This window comes from Panthera uncia, chromosome D4, assembly GCF_023721935.1.
Source record: "Panthera uncia isolate 11264 chromosome D4, Puncia_PCG_1.0, whole genome shotgun sequence".
Lineage (NCBI taxonomy): Eukaryota > Metazoa > Chordata > Mammalia > Carnivora > Felidae > Panthera > Panthera uncia.
The window spans coordinates 47233852-47246802 of NC_064807.1; positions in this window are offsets into that span (position 1 = coordinate 47233852).

Consider the following 12951-nt stretch of genomic DNA (forward strand, 5'->3'; position numbering starts at 1 on the left):
AAATAGGTCTGTTTTGGAAAAGAATTCTCAATTCAAAGTTTTGTTGCTGTTGTTTTTAAGTCCACTATTTTAAAGATGTCACACCACTGTATTTTCACTTCTGTTTTTTCCAATGGAAATATGATCTTGGATCATCTGCACATAATGATTTTTTTCTTCTTTTAAGGATTTTCTTTTATCTCTCATTTTAGAAATTTTATCACAATGTCCCTTGGTATAGGTTTCTTCTTGCTTCTGATGGTGTTGTGCTGAGCTTGTGAAATATATGGATTTGCAGCTTTCATCAGACTTGGAAAATCTTTGACCATTACTTTTTCCAAGTATCTTTACTGCTCTTCCCCATTCTTTTAGGACTTGAATTACTCACAGATTAGGCTACTTAAAATTTTCTCACAGTTGTGTTTATTTTGCATGATTTCTATTGAAATGTTTCAAATTAACAAATACTTTTCTCTTGCCATTGATTTCATCTAGTGCATTTGTCATCTCATAGATTGTAGTTTTGACCTGAAGATATTCAAATTTGGTCTTTTCTGTAACTTCCATGTCTCTACTTACTTTTTTGAATATATGAAATACAATTATAATAACTGTTTAATATGGCCTGGTCAATTAATTCCAACGTCTTTTTCAGTTCTGGGTTAGATCGGTTTCCTAATTATTATTTGTTTTTTCCTGCTCTTTTGCATCCCCAATTAATCTGAATTGACTGCCAGATGGTGTGAGTTTTAACTTTTCGGTAGCTAGATATAATTTCATTCTTGTAAATAGGTGTAGGCTTTGCTTAAGGATACATGGTAGATATTTGAGAAGGGGTTGATCTTTTTGAGTCTTGATTTTTAAAATTTTGAGAGGTAGGATTTGAGCAATGTCAATCCAGGCCTAATTTTTCCCCAGTCCAGAGGCAAGGCCCTCCTTTGCAATGTTGTAGTTTTCTAGTTTGGCTGCTGGAAAGAGATACTATTTCTCATCTAATATGAGTGCTGGACACCATTTCACTAAAACCATTTGATAGGTTCTTTCCTAAAGATTTTGTAAAATATTTAAAATTAATTGACTTATTTTATAGTATATGTCCCATCTTGGTGAATGTCTCACGTGCATTTGAATAGTGATTATATTCTGTAACTGTTGGTGGTAGTGTTCTATAGTAGAGGATAATAGAGATGGTAAACAATAATATTCACACAGGGTTTTGTTGTGGTCATTTATTCATACTTGCTTTTTCTCCGTTTGACATTTACTAAGAGGTAGTGTTAGGAACTCCAATGGTGATGGTAGGTTTGTCTGATTCTCTTTTAGGTTGGCCAGTTTTTACTTGAAGCTCTGATATTAGGTATAAAAATATTAGGATTTTTATATCTTCCTGATTAATTGATTACTTAATTATTATCAAATTTCACCCCCTTCCACCAATTAACATTTTATGTTCTGAACTCCATGTTCTTTTTGTGTGATATTAATATAGTCACATCAAATTTATATGTTTAATTTTATGCCTTTAAAATCCTTTTACATTCAGCTACACTCACCTACCTTTTTCTTTATACTTAATGTCCATCACTCATTGGCAGCACAGTTAGTCTTGTTATTTAATTCCGAGTGAAATTTGCCTTTCAATTAGAGTGTATAGTCCATTTACGCTTAATGTAATTATTGATGTGATTGGTTTTAAGTCTACTTTGCCTGTATTCTATTTTCTGTTTTCTGCACCTGTTGGTTTTCTTCTGTTTCCACTTTCCTGGGTTTTCATGTACTTTTAATACTATGTTTGAGTTAGTATTGTAGTATTATTTTATCCCCTTTATTACCTATAAAATTAGTGACATTATATTATAGATTATAAGCTATTTCTTTTTTATGTTCCTGAATTTAGCTACTGGCTCCACCACCTAGACATCTTAGATAGAAACCTCACATTCTTGGACTTTTCTTTTAGCTTGCCTCCAGCCAGAAACTAAGTCTATTTTTACCTTCCCAAATCTTTTAAATACATCTCTTCTTTAAAAGCAATCACTGTGACTGCCATAGTTCGGGGTCATATCACTTCTTACTTAATGAAGCGGAATAGCCTCTTAACCAGTTTTGTCCTCTCATTTGCTCATTCCCAGTCTGCCAATTTTAGATTAGTGTTGAGATCCAAGGTCTGGCTATAACGAAATGGAAGATCATGTGACCTGAAAAGATCAAAGTACTTGGAGGACAAGATATTCAATGGATCTGTTTGCACTGGGGAGCTTGTTGTATAATGGAGAAGCTACTGTGAGGAAAGAAGAATAAAAAGGTGGGGTTGATGAATTGGGGGGGAAAAAAGAGAATACTAAACACTAGTTGTAGTGAGTGCAGGTATTTATGTATAAGAGTTGTGTATAATATCAATAGGGAAGAAGGAAAATGATGGCTGGTAAAGGATTGAAGGACCTCAAGACTCTTCAGGGAAAAGATGATGCCACCAGGAGAAAATCATCTTTAATCTTATGGCCTTACCTTTGCAGGTCCTTAATCTATTCATGGTGATTTTCATACATTACGTGCTCAAATGGTTTAAGTGAAAACATAAGTAAATCACGAAAGATGGGCAAATGAACAAGTTCTTCACTTTTTGAGATTTCTTGTTTGTTTCTGTCTTATTTCACTGGACCCAGAATCTAACTCTTTTCCCTTTTGTGTGTTAAAGAGAACTAAGGTTCTTAAAGGAAAACATTTCTGGAATAGGCTTGTTGGGAAATTTAAGGTCATTGCCATAAAATGAAAGGCATCAAAAATGCATAAATTGAAGACAGGCAGGAAAAAATTGAAATGGCTGAAGGCATCTTGAGCAACGTGACATTTACACAGTGGCTATGTAAATTTAAATGGTATGTCATAGGATTCAAATAAGTTGGTACATTTATTTTCAAAATGTTTTCTTTCAAAAATAATGTATGTCTATTATGCTAATTGTAGAAATTAAAAGGTGATATTAGCAAATCTATTTTAACCTGAATTAATGTATGGCACTCTTAAAATAAAGTTCCAAATTAAATTCAAACATATTTATGCTCTCCCAAGATTACAGTATTTTTATGATCTGGTGACACTCTAAGGTTTCAGGTACTTTATCATATGTATGTATTCATACAAAATCAATTAGAGTATTGAAACAATTACCGACTGGATATTGAATAAGAAATATCATCTGGTATTTCCAATTAAAGTAGAAAAACCTAACTTTACTTATATGTACAAAATGCTCTAATCCATTGTCCATGAATGAGACAGGCTTCTCATTCATGAAGGAATTTGAAGCCTTTGCAGGGGAATTGGTGATGGCAAGTCTTCAGAAGCTTTGATAAAATACTTCCCCTTTCTTAAATGTACTTCTCTTTTTGTCAAGCCAATACTTCCCATCTTCAAGATTTAACTCAAGAAATACCTCTTCACAAGCCTTTCCTTACCCAATGGGACTGCTAAAATTAATCATCACTTCTTTGTGATCTTATAGTATCCTCTGCAAACACTTTTCAGCCTTTTTGTCCTTCCCTTCAGGATGGAGACAATCATTCCCCAGGTGCCTGCACTGGTATCTGCTAGACTCATAGCTGAGTCCTTTTCTGTCGATTGCCTTCAGTTATCTCATGCAAGGTTACACATTCATGCAGGTGCAGCCTGCATTCAATGACTTGTCAAGGTAAGGTGACAAAGCCTTAAACACTGCCTTACTAAAAAAAAAATAAAAAAAAAAAAAAAAAAAATGTCTAAGAAGATATCCCAGCCCCAGAACTTTCCATAGGATCAGCTGAATCCTCTAATTCAATTACATCATAATTTATAATTTTCCTTCTCACCAGTCCTACTCCCGTAAATCCTTTCAAAGGGGCTAATTATTAACGCACTGCCCAATAAAGTTCCTACGTGCAATTTGAGTGTCTAACAATCCATTTTCTAGACAGCCTCTTTCTTAAACCCATAACCTAGAGATCTCACGTTGCCCACATAAGGGAAGAAAAAACTAAACTTTTTTTTTAATGTTTATTTATTAATTTTGAGATGGAAAGGGTGAGAAGGGAGGGGCAGAGTGAGGAGAACGAGAATCCCAAGCAGCCTCTGCACTGTGCCTGCAGAGCCCTACACCACGGGGCTCGAACTCACAAACTGTGAGATTATGACCTGAGCTGACATTAAAGTTCAGAGGCTCAATCAACTGAGCCACCCACGTGCCCCAAAAGGGACCTAACTTTATCTAAGAACTGTGACAGGTGATTTATATGCCTCCTTTCCTTCAATCCTCTTCAATCCTCTTCAATCTGAGGTGCAGGCTCTTCTAATATGTTAACTTCCAAAAAGTTCTTCCTGTATCCAATTGATGGAGCATGGTTTAAACTTTGAGGCTGTGGATTCATGTCCCACAAATAGGGATTATACGTTATTCCTCGGACCTTCGAAATTAGGTATACTCTCCTCCTTTTTAATCACAATTTGTATGGCAGTTTTGTTTTGTTTTGTTTTTCTCTTCCAAATAGAACATTGTTTAAATTTAATAACTCTTCGTAAGTCAGGTTATACTCTTCCCTGATTTCCATCATATTTTTCTATCTGTATTTGCCTTCCCTGTACACATTTTGCTGTGCACAGTCAAGCAGACCTTTCAATTGTAGACTAATTCCTTCCTATCTATCTATGGTTGGCCACTAATGTTTCTTCAAGAGTGCTCTTTCCATACTCAGGTTTTATATTCTTGAACTTCTGGCCTTCTCTTGAATTAACTTCAGGTAAATAGGCATCTAACATTGAGGTTGATTTTCTAGTCATAATATTAAGCCTTTCAACTGACAAAACTGGAATTTGCTGCCATCATTGCATTTTACGGAGTGGGTAATGCCTTTTTCTGTGATGAATTAGTTACACGAGTATATAGCACATTGCATGATTAATGTTTTGTCCTCTGAAGATCTTGCCAATACTGGATATATTATACGTGCCAATATGCAACATGGGCTGTTTTCTCATTTCCAATTTTCTTTATTATCTTAAATTTCGTAATCATATGCCACTTCTTGCTAGCAGTACTAACTGCCACTGACTGTATCATTTACAATTAAGTGAATCATACTTCTAAAACCCCTCTAAACGGAGCATACACAGTACAAGTCTGAACAATGACCTCCTTGGTTCAAGACTGTGAATTCCGGCTTATCACGTTTGGAAGCTGAACTGATACTCTGTGCTATGGAGTATGCACTTGTTTTCATTTCTTTTAATTGAGAAGGTGAATGTTTGAAGTAGAAAAGTTGATGTTAGGGAATCCCACTTCCCGTAGGATTGTGTACGGACCCCATGGAACGGCTCCACAGTAAAACTGGCAGAAACTATTAAAAGACAAACACCCATTTAAAGTTTCTGAGGGGCACCTGGGTGGCTAAGCGTCCGACTTTGGCTCAGACCATGACCCCTCGGTTCAGGTGTTTGAGCCCCCTGAAGCCTGCTGAGGATTCTGTGTCTCCCTTTCTCTTTGCCTCTCTCCCTCTCTCCCTCTCTCTCTCTCCCTCTCTCTCTTTCAAAAATAAATAGAAATATTAAAAAAAAAGTAAATTTTCGGAAAATGATCCTGTAGACACTCAGCAAATGATGAAACATTTATTCAAATATTCTTCTAAATTTGGTAAGAGTTGAGAGATTCTGGTATTTGAACCAAGAACTTTGCCTGAACCTTCACCATCCCAGCTCAGCAAGACACAAACTCCACTCCAGAGTGGTATAACCAACACATAGGGCTCACTTTCCCTGCAGCTCCCGTTCACAGGGCTATCTTCCTGGATTCATCATATGGATAGGATGTCAACATGTCTTTCTTTTTTTAATGTTTATTTTTGAGAGAGACAGAGTATGAGCAGGGGAGGGGCAGAGAGAGAGGGAGACACAGAATCCGAAGCAGGCTCCAGGCTCTGAGCTGTCAGCACAGAGCCTGAGGCGGGGCTCAAACTCAGGAAATGCAAGATCAGGACTTGGGTCAAAGTCAGACATTTAACCCACTGAGCCACCCAGGCACCCCAGGATGTCAGCATTTTATCCTGCAGCACCCTCCCCTGCCCCCCACCAGCCACCTGCCGCTGAGGCTACATTTACAGTCAGTGAGGCTCTTTTTTAGTTGGGCAGAAATGGGGAAAGAGATCTTTGAAAGAGGTCTTCTGGATTTAGAAGAAATCTAAAACCCACTTTAGGATTTATTCCTTTCAGGAAACAAATTTGATTGGATTAATCTGGGAAGCAGTTTTAACTGTAACATATTGTTGAAAACAATGTAGCCATCAGCTGTTAATTACAGGAGTTTAACAGCGGCTGTGGTCAGGGAAAGAAGCAGCCAAAGAAACTACCAAAACTAGTGTTACAACCTTAGGCACCCTCCGGTTCTGCTACCTGAGGAGCAACAGAAGAGGCTTCACAAAGTGGAGAGGAAATGAGTGTCACTAAAATGATCAAGTCACTAAGTTAAGAAGCACATTAAAATAACAAGCTCCACTGGGGGAATGGTAGCCAGAAGCAAGTTTTTTATTAAATAATAATAATAATAATAAAGTGTTATAAAGTTGGTGCTGGGAACCACACTCACACACAGTGAAGATTTTGGGTTTCAGTAGGCTGATTAGAAGTTAGTGGACCCTCTGGTAGCAGCTGGTTGTGTACTCAGCTAAATGCCTTCCAGGGAGAAACTTGGAGATGGGCATTTTTGCTGGCTCCCTCTGCACTGAATGCAGGTGTGTGACTGAGGAATGCATTCGTGTGCCCATTTCAAAACTGCTTGTGTGCTATAATCATGCAGAACTTTCGGTACCATTTTGGAACATTTTCTGTAAATATAAAACTGTTCTAAATTTTTAAATTCGTTTTTAAAAATTTTTTTAAAACATTTATTCATTTTTGAGAGACAGAGCACAAGCGGGGGTAAGGCAGAGAGAGAGGGAAACACAGAATCCAAAGTAGGCTCCAGGCTCCGAGCTGTCAGCACAGAGCCCGATGTGGGGCTTGAGCCCACAAATCACGAGATCCTGACCTGAGCCGAAGTCGGACACTCAACCGACTAAGCCACCCAGGTGCCCCTAAATTTTTAGGTTCTTTTAAGAAAACACACATAAAAAACAAATATTGGACAGAAATATGCTAGTCATTTAGCAATTTGGTGTTATTTAATATTAGAAAAAATGAATTATATCCATGTACATGCATTATTCAGGTTTGAGTCATATAATAAGAAAGAAGAATTTTTTTAGGGTTTTCTTTCTCTTTTTTTAAATTTAAATACAAGATAGTTAACATAAAGTGCAATAATGGTTTCAGGAGTAAACTTTAGCAATTCATCATTTACATATAACACTGGGTACTCATCCCAATGAGTACCCTCCTTAATGTCCATCACCCATTTAATCTATCCCCCCACCACACACCTCTCCAGTAATCCTTAGTTGGTTTTCTGTATTTAAGAGTCCATTATGGTTTGCCTCCCTCTCTCTTTTTGTTTTTCTTTCCCTTCCTCTATGTTCATCTGTTTTGTTTTTGTGTTTGTTTTTGTTTGGAAATTCCACTTATGGGTGAAATCATATGATATTTGTCTTTCTCTAGCTGATGTATTTCACTTAGCATAATACATTCTAGTTCCATCCACATTGTTGCAAATGGCAAGTTTTCATTCTTTTTGATAACTGAGTAGTATTCCACCACACGCATGCACACACGCACACACACACACACACCCCAAATCTTTTTAATCCATTTATCAGTCAACGGACATTTGACTCTTTCCATAATTTAGCTATTAAAGATAGTACTATAAGCACTGGGGTGCATATGCCCCTTTGAATCAACACTTTTATATCCTTTGGATGAATTCCTAGTGCAATCGCTGAGTTGTACGGTAGTTCTGTTTTTAATTTTTTGAAGAGCCTCCATACTGTTCTCCAGAGTACCTGCACCAATTTGCATTCCCACCAATAGTGCAAAAGAGTTCCCTTTTCTCTGCCTCCTTACCAACATCTGTTGTTTCCTGAATTGTTCATTTAGCCATTGTGACAGGAGTGAGGTGGTATCTCATTGTGGTTTTGATTTGTATTTCCCTGATGATGGATGATGTTGAGCATTTTTTCATGTGTCTGTTAGCCATCTGGATATCATCTTTGGAAAATATCTGTCCGAGTCTTTTTCTCATATCTTCACTGGATTATTTGTTTCTGAGGTATTGAGTTTGCTAATTTTTTATAGATTTTGGATAGTAACTCGTGTCAGATATGTCATCTGCAAATATCTTCTCCTATACTGTTGGTCACCTTTTAGTTTCGCTTATTGTTTCCTCTACTGTGCAGAAGCTTTTTATCTTAATGAGGTCCCGATGGTGTGAACTGCTCCCCAACTTACAGTGGACTCCCAAACCCTTAGACACTTCACTTCTGGGTTCTTCTTCCCCTCTCCATTTCCTGGGCTTATTTCCAAGGGCTTTGCAATGAGCATGCACCAAAGAACAAAGGGAGGTCTTTGCATCACCTCAGGGAATGTACCTTTGTTCCAGTGAGACTACTCTTGCCTTACATAGGCATCGATGACATCCAGGTAAGGCTGTAACCTCCACAGTACTCAGCCAATGAGGAACTAGGGGAGGGACTTCCATGCTAGGAAATAAATTGTCTGCTGTAACTTCCCTGAATGTTCCTGCTCATCAGACACTGGTCTTGCAAGAAGGTTTATTAAAGCCTCGATTCACTGTGCTCTGAATTTCCACATCCCTCCTTTGATTGGTTTGGTGGGATTATTTCTCTCACATTGATCTGTATGTCTGTTTTTGTGCCAGTACCATACTGTCTTCATGATTACAGATTTTTAATACAGTTTGAAGTCTGGAATTATGCCTCTAGCTTTGGTTTTCTTTTTCAACATTACTTTGGCTCTTCAGGGTCTTTTCTGGTTCCATACAGATTTTAGAATTGTTTGTTCTAGCTCTGTGAAGAATGTTGGTGTCACTTTGATCAGAATTGTATTGAATGTATAGATTGCTTTGGGTAGTATCAACATTTTAGCAACATTTGTCCTTCCAGTCCATGAGCATGGAATTTTTTTTTTCCATTTCTTTGTGTATTCTTCAATTTGTTTCACAAACTTTATAGTTTTCAACCTACAGATCTTTCACCTCTTTGGTTAGGTTTATTCCTACGTATTTTATGGTGTTCAGTAAAATTGTAAAAGGGATCAATTCCTTGCTTTCTTTTTCTGCTGCCGCATTATGATTGTATAGAAATGTAACCAATTTCTGTATGTTGATTTTATATCCTGTAATTTTGTGGAATTCTTGTATCAGTTCTAGCAGTTTTTGGTGGAATCTTTTGGGTTTTCCATGTAGAGGATTGTGTCATCTGCAAAGAGTGAAAGTTTGACTTCTTCCTTGCTGATTTGGATGTTTGCTGATGTTTTCTCTTTTTAATTGAGTTATGTTGTTGCCGGTGAACTGGGGAGAACTCCAGGCCCTAAGGACTCTGCCCAGCCCTCCCAGGGACATTATCAGAGGCTCCTAGTCTTGTTGCAAGAGGTGTGAGTGAAGAGTTTATTACATGAGAGTCCACTCTGGGAATGTGAGAGTGAGAGTGGGTGAACTTAAGGGAAAGCTGAGCACTGCAGAGTTTGGGACTCTTTCACTGACAGTTGTTAACTAACGGGTGAGATACTTATTATTTGTGGAGGGGATCTTGGGGGGAGCAAGTTTTCTCTACTTTTCTCTCTTTCTTGGTCAGAATCTCTGGCCTTCTTTGTCTTGGGCCTGTCTCGTTTGAAGCAGATTTCTTGTGTCTTTGTGAAAAGTTGCCAGGACAGGTTGCTAACTTTCCGAAAAACAGGACTTGACTCCCCCTTTGCTGGCCTCCAGGCATCCTGTCAAAACCTAGCTAGCTGTTTCCTCTAACAATGTGAAGAGTGCCAAGCAGTGTCTATATTGGGAGGTAGTAGAAGACAATGCCTGAGGAGTCTGTTTGGAGGCCACACTTATTTTTCTGTATGATTTAGTGAGAGGCAAAACTCAGAACCCATCTCAGACCTCCTTGATCAGAACCTTCACTGTACCAAGATGCCCAGGTGAATTGTATGCATGTTAAAGTCTGGGAACTAAGTTGTGGTGCTCCTTCTAAATTTACTCTATTCTTTCTTTTCCTGATGCCTTTTCTTGTCCCTATTATATCAGGTAGATTTGGTTTTTTTCCTCATTTACCTTTTCTACTGACCCCCATAGGCATTGGTGTTTGTGGCCTCTGCTAGCTCTTCAGTTAAATGAAGATTCTGACCATCTACTGATGCACTTGTTAATGAGGATGAGTCTTTGAAAGCATTGACCCTTGGTGGTATTGGGATCTACTTAGAATGTAAGGAGGACTAGAATTAAGCTGCTTGGTATAGGCATAGAAAAGTTAGGAGATGATACACTTTAGAATTTGGCCATTTTTATTTTATCTCCCTGTTTGCTTGGCTTTTTTTTTTTTTTTTTTTTCTGTACAGTGGGACCTATTATTAGTAATTGTCCCCACATTTTGTGGATTCTAGCAGACCACTAGCAAACACAGAATGTAACTGTGCACATATTCAAGTACTACTAATTTGTCTTCAAAAGCATAATTAAAAACAATTACTGTGAGAGGTGCCTGCCTGGCTTACTTGGTAGAGTGTATGACTCTTAATCTCAGGGTTGTGAGTTCAAGCCCCACTTTGGTTGTATGATTACTTAAAAATTAAAAACTAAAAAGAAAAAAAATACTGAGATAAAATCAACATATAACAGCATATTAGTTTCAGGTGTTCAACATAATGATTCAGTATTTGTATATATTGTGAAATCACAATAAATCTAACATGTATCACCACAAAATAGTCATACATTTTTTTTTCTTGTGATGAGAACTTTGAAGATCTACTCTTTCAGCAATTTTCAAAACACAACACAGTATTTTTAACTGTAGTCACCATACTGTGTATTGCATCTCTATGACTTTTTTTTTTTAAGGAAAATTGTTCTAATATCCTCAGTGCTATGTGTAATTGAGGGAGATATGTTCAGTCTCTTTTGGTCTTATTCTTTAGAAATCCTTATCTTGGTTTATACTATTTTAAGAAAACATGGTAGAATCTTGCCTCTAATGACCAAAGTCAGTAACAAATTTAAATTAACTACATTAAGTTAACTAGATTTAAAGAATTCTACATTTCGCTGAAGATAAGTAAACATAACCTGAGAAACTTTAAGTATCTAATAATGGCAGTGACAGGGGTGTGATTTGAGTAACTGTTAAGTGATTCCAATGGCCATGAGATTAATCACTCTGCTATAATACTTCTCTTATCTATCTGTGATAAATAAAAAAGAAAGCAAAAAGAGGATTGTGTCCTGCTAGTCTATTCAGTCTGTGTTGACTAAATAAATAAGTAAATAAATAAATGTTCTTTTTCATTTGAGTTGTAGATCACTGGGGAAGATGCATGAATATGTACAGTTAAATTAATTGCAAGCAAGCAATAATGCTTACATATTAGCATAAGCAAGTAAAAAGTACATGTAGCCTTAAGGATATAGAAGATAAAAGTACTAAGTCAAACCAGAAGGACTATTCTGGAAGCTATGGAGCCTAAAATTCCATGAATAATATGAAATTCAGTGTATTAGAGCCTAGGATACAGATGATAAATATCAATGTAACAAGACACATCTGAATATATTCTACCTATGGAAATTTTTATCCAACTTCAACAGAGTACAGATGAACACATTTAATTTATTTAAACCCGTCTACTGCAGCATATGTAGCATTCACTCCAAACTTGTTCTCATTCACTAAGCCACCCAGTGTTCTAGATAACAATTCAAATGGAAATATATTTCTATTCATGCTGTGGTTACCAACCAGTGTTGAGTCCTTGGCTCTAAACTTGTTCTTTGCTAACAACTACTGTTTTGTCTCTCCTGGTGGTACTGTTTTAATCTTTTGTTCAATATTCACACTTCATCATGGCTTAGGGATAAGAGTTGCCTTCCTGGGTGGCTTCTCTAGCAACCTGCCTCATTTACACTTTATTAGAAACAGCACTCCCACATTATAGTGTAAATTTTGTCTTCAGGAGTCTAGGCCTTCAATTTTAGAAATTCGCCAATTAACCTACATATTATCCACTTTCTAACTAACTTTAAGTCAAGATTACTTAAGTACCTATTGTTAGACCTGCACGTTTTAACATTAAGACGATGGCAATGAAATGTTTCCATGGATGACATTTTAATGCTTAAATATATATTTAGTAATTGCTTAGAATATACATTTATATACTATATATATACACATTATTATATATATTATATATAGTATATAAGCATATACTTTTATAAATAAAAAAGTATATGGTATATAAATGTATACATTATATACACTTTGTATATAATATGTTATATATTATATATTATGTTACATATATTTACATTACATATATATGCATTATATGTAGTATATAAATGTGTACATATATACATTATGTATATTACATATAGTATGTAAGTATATGCTTATATAAATATAAAAGTATATAGTAGGTAAATGTATATTCTTATGAATGTGTGGTTTTTTGTGTGAGTTTTCTTTACTATTTTTATTATGTGCTCATAGCTAGTAGCCAAACAGAGCTTGATGTCTATAGCAGGAAAGAAAAATTGGCAAATTCTAGAATCAAAATTGTATTTTGTAATGTTATTAAGGAAAGAATGAGCACTCTAATGAAGAGAAAGGGTATATTAAAGTGTTGACTGAGCCTGGCATGGGGTTCTGCTGTGGAAATGGAAAGCAGTAAAAACCCCAACAAATGAATTATTAGTACATTTTAAAAATAATTTATATGAGAAAATTATCATATTTATGATAATTATCAATTTATTTGGACAGGAAAAGTAAAAAAAAATCTGAATTA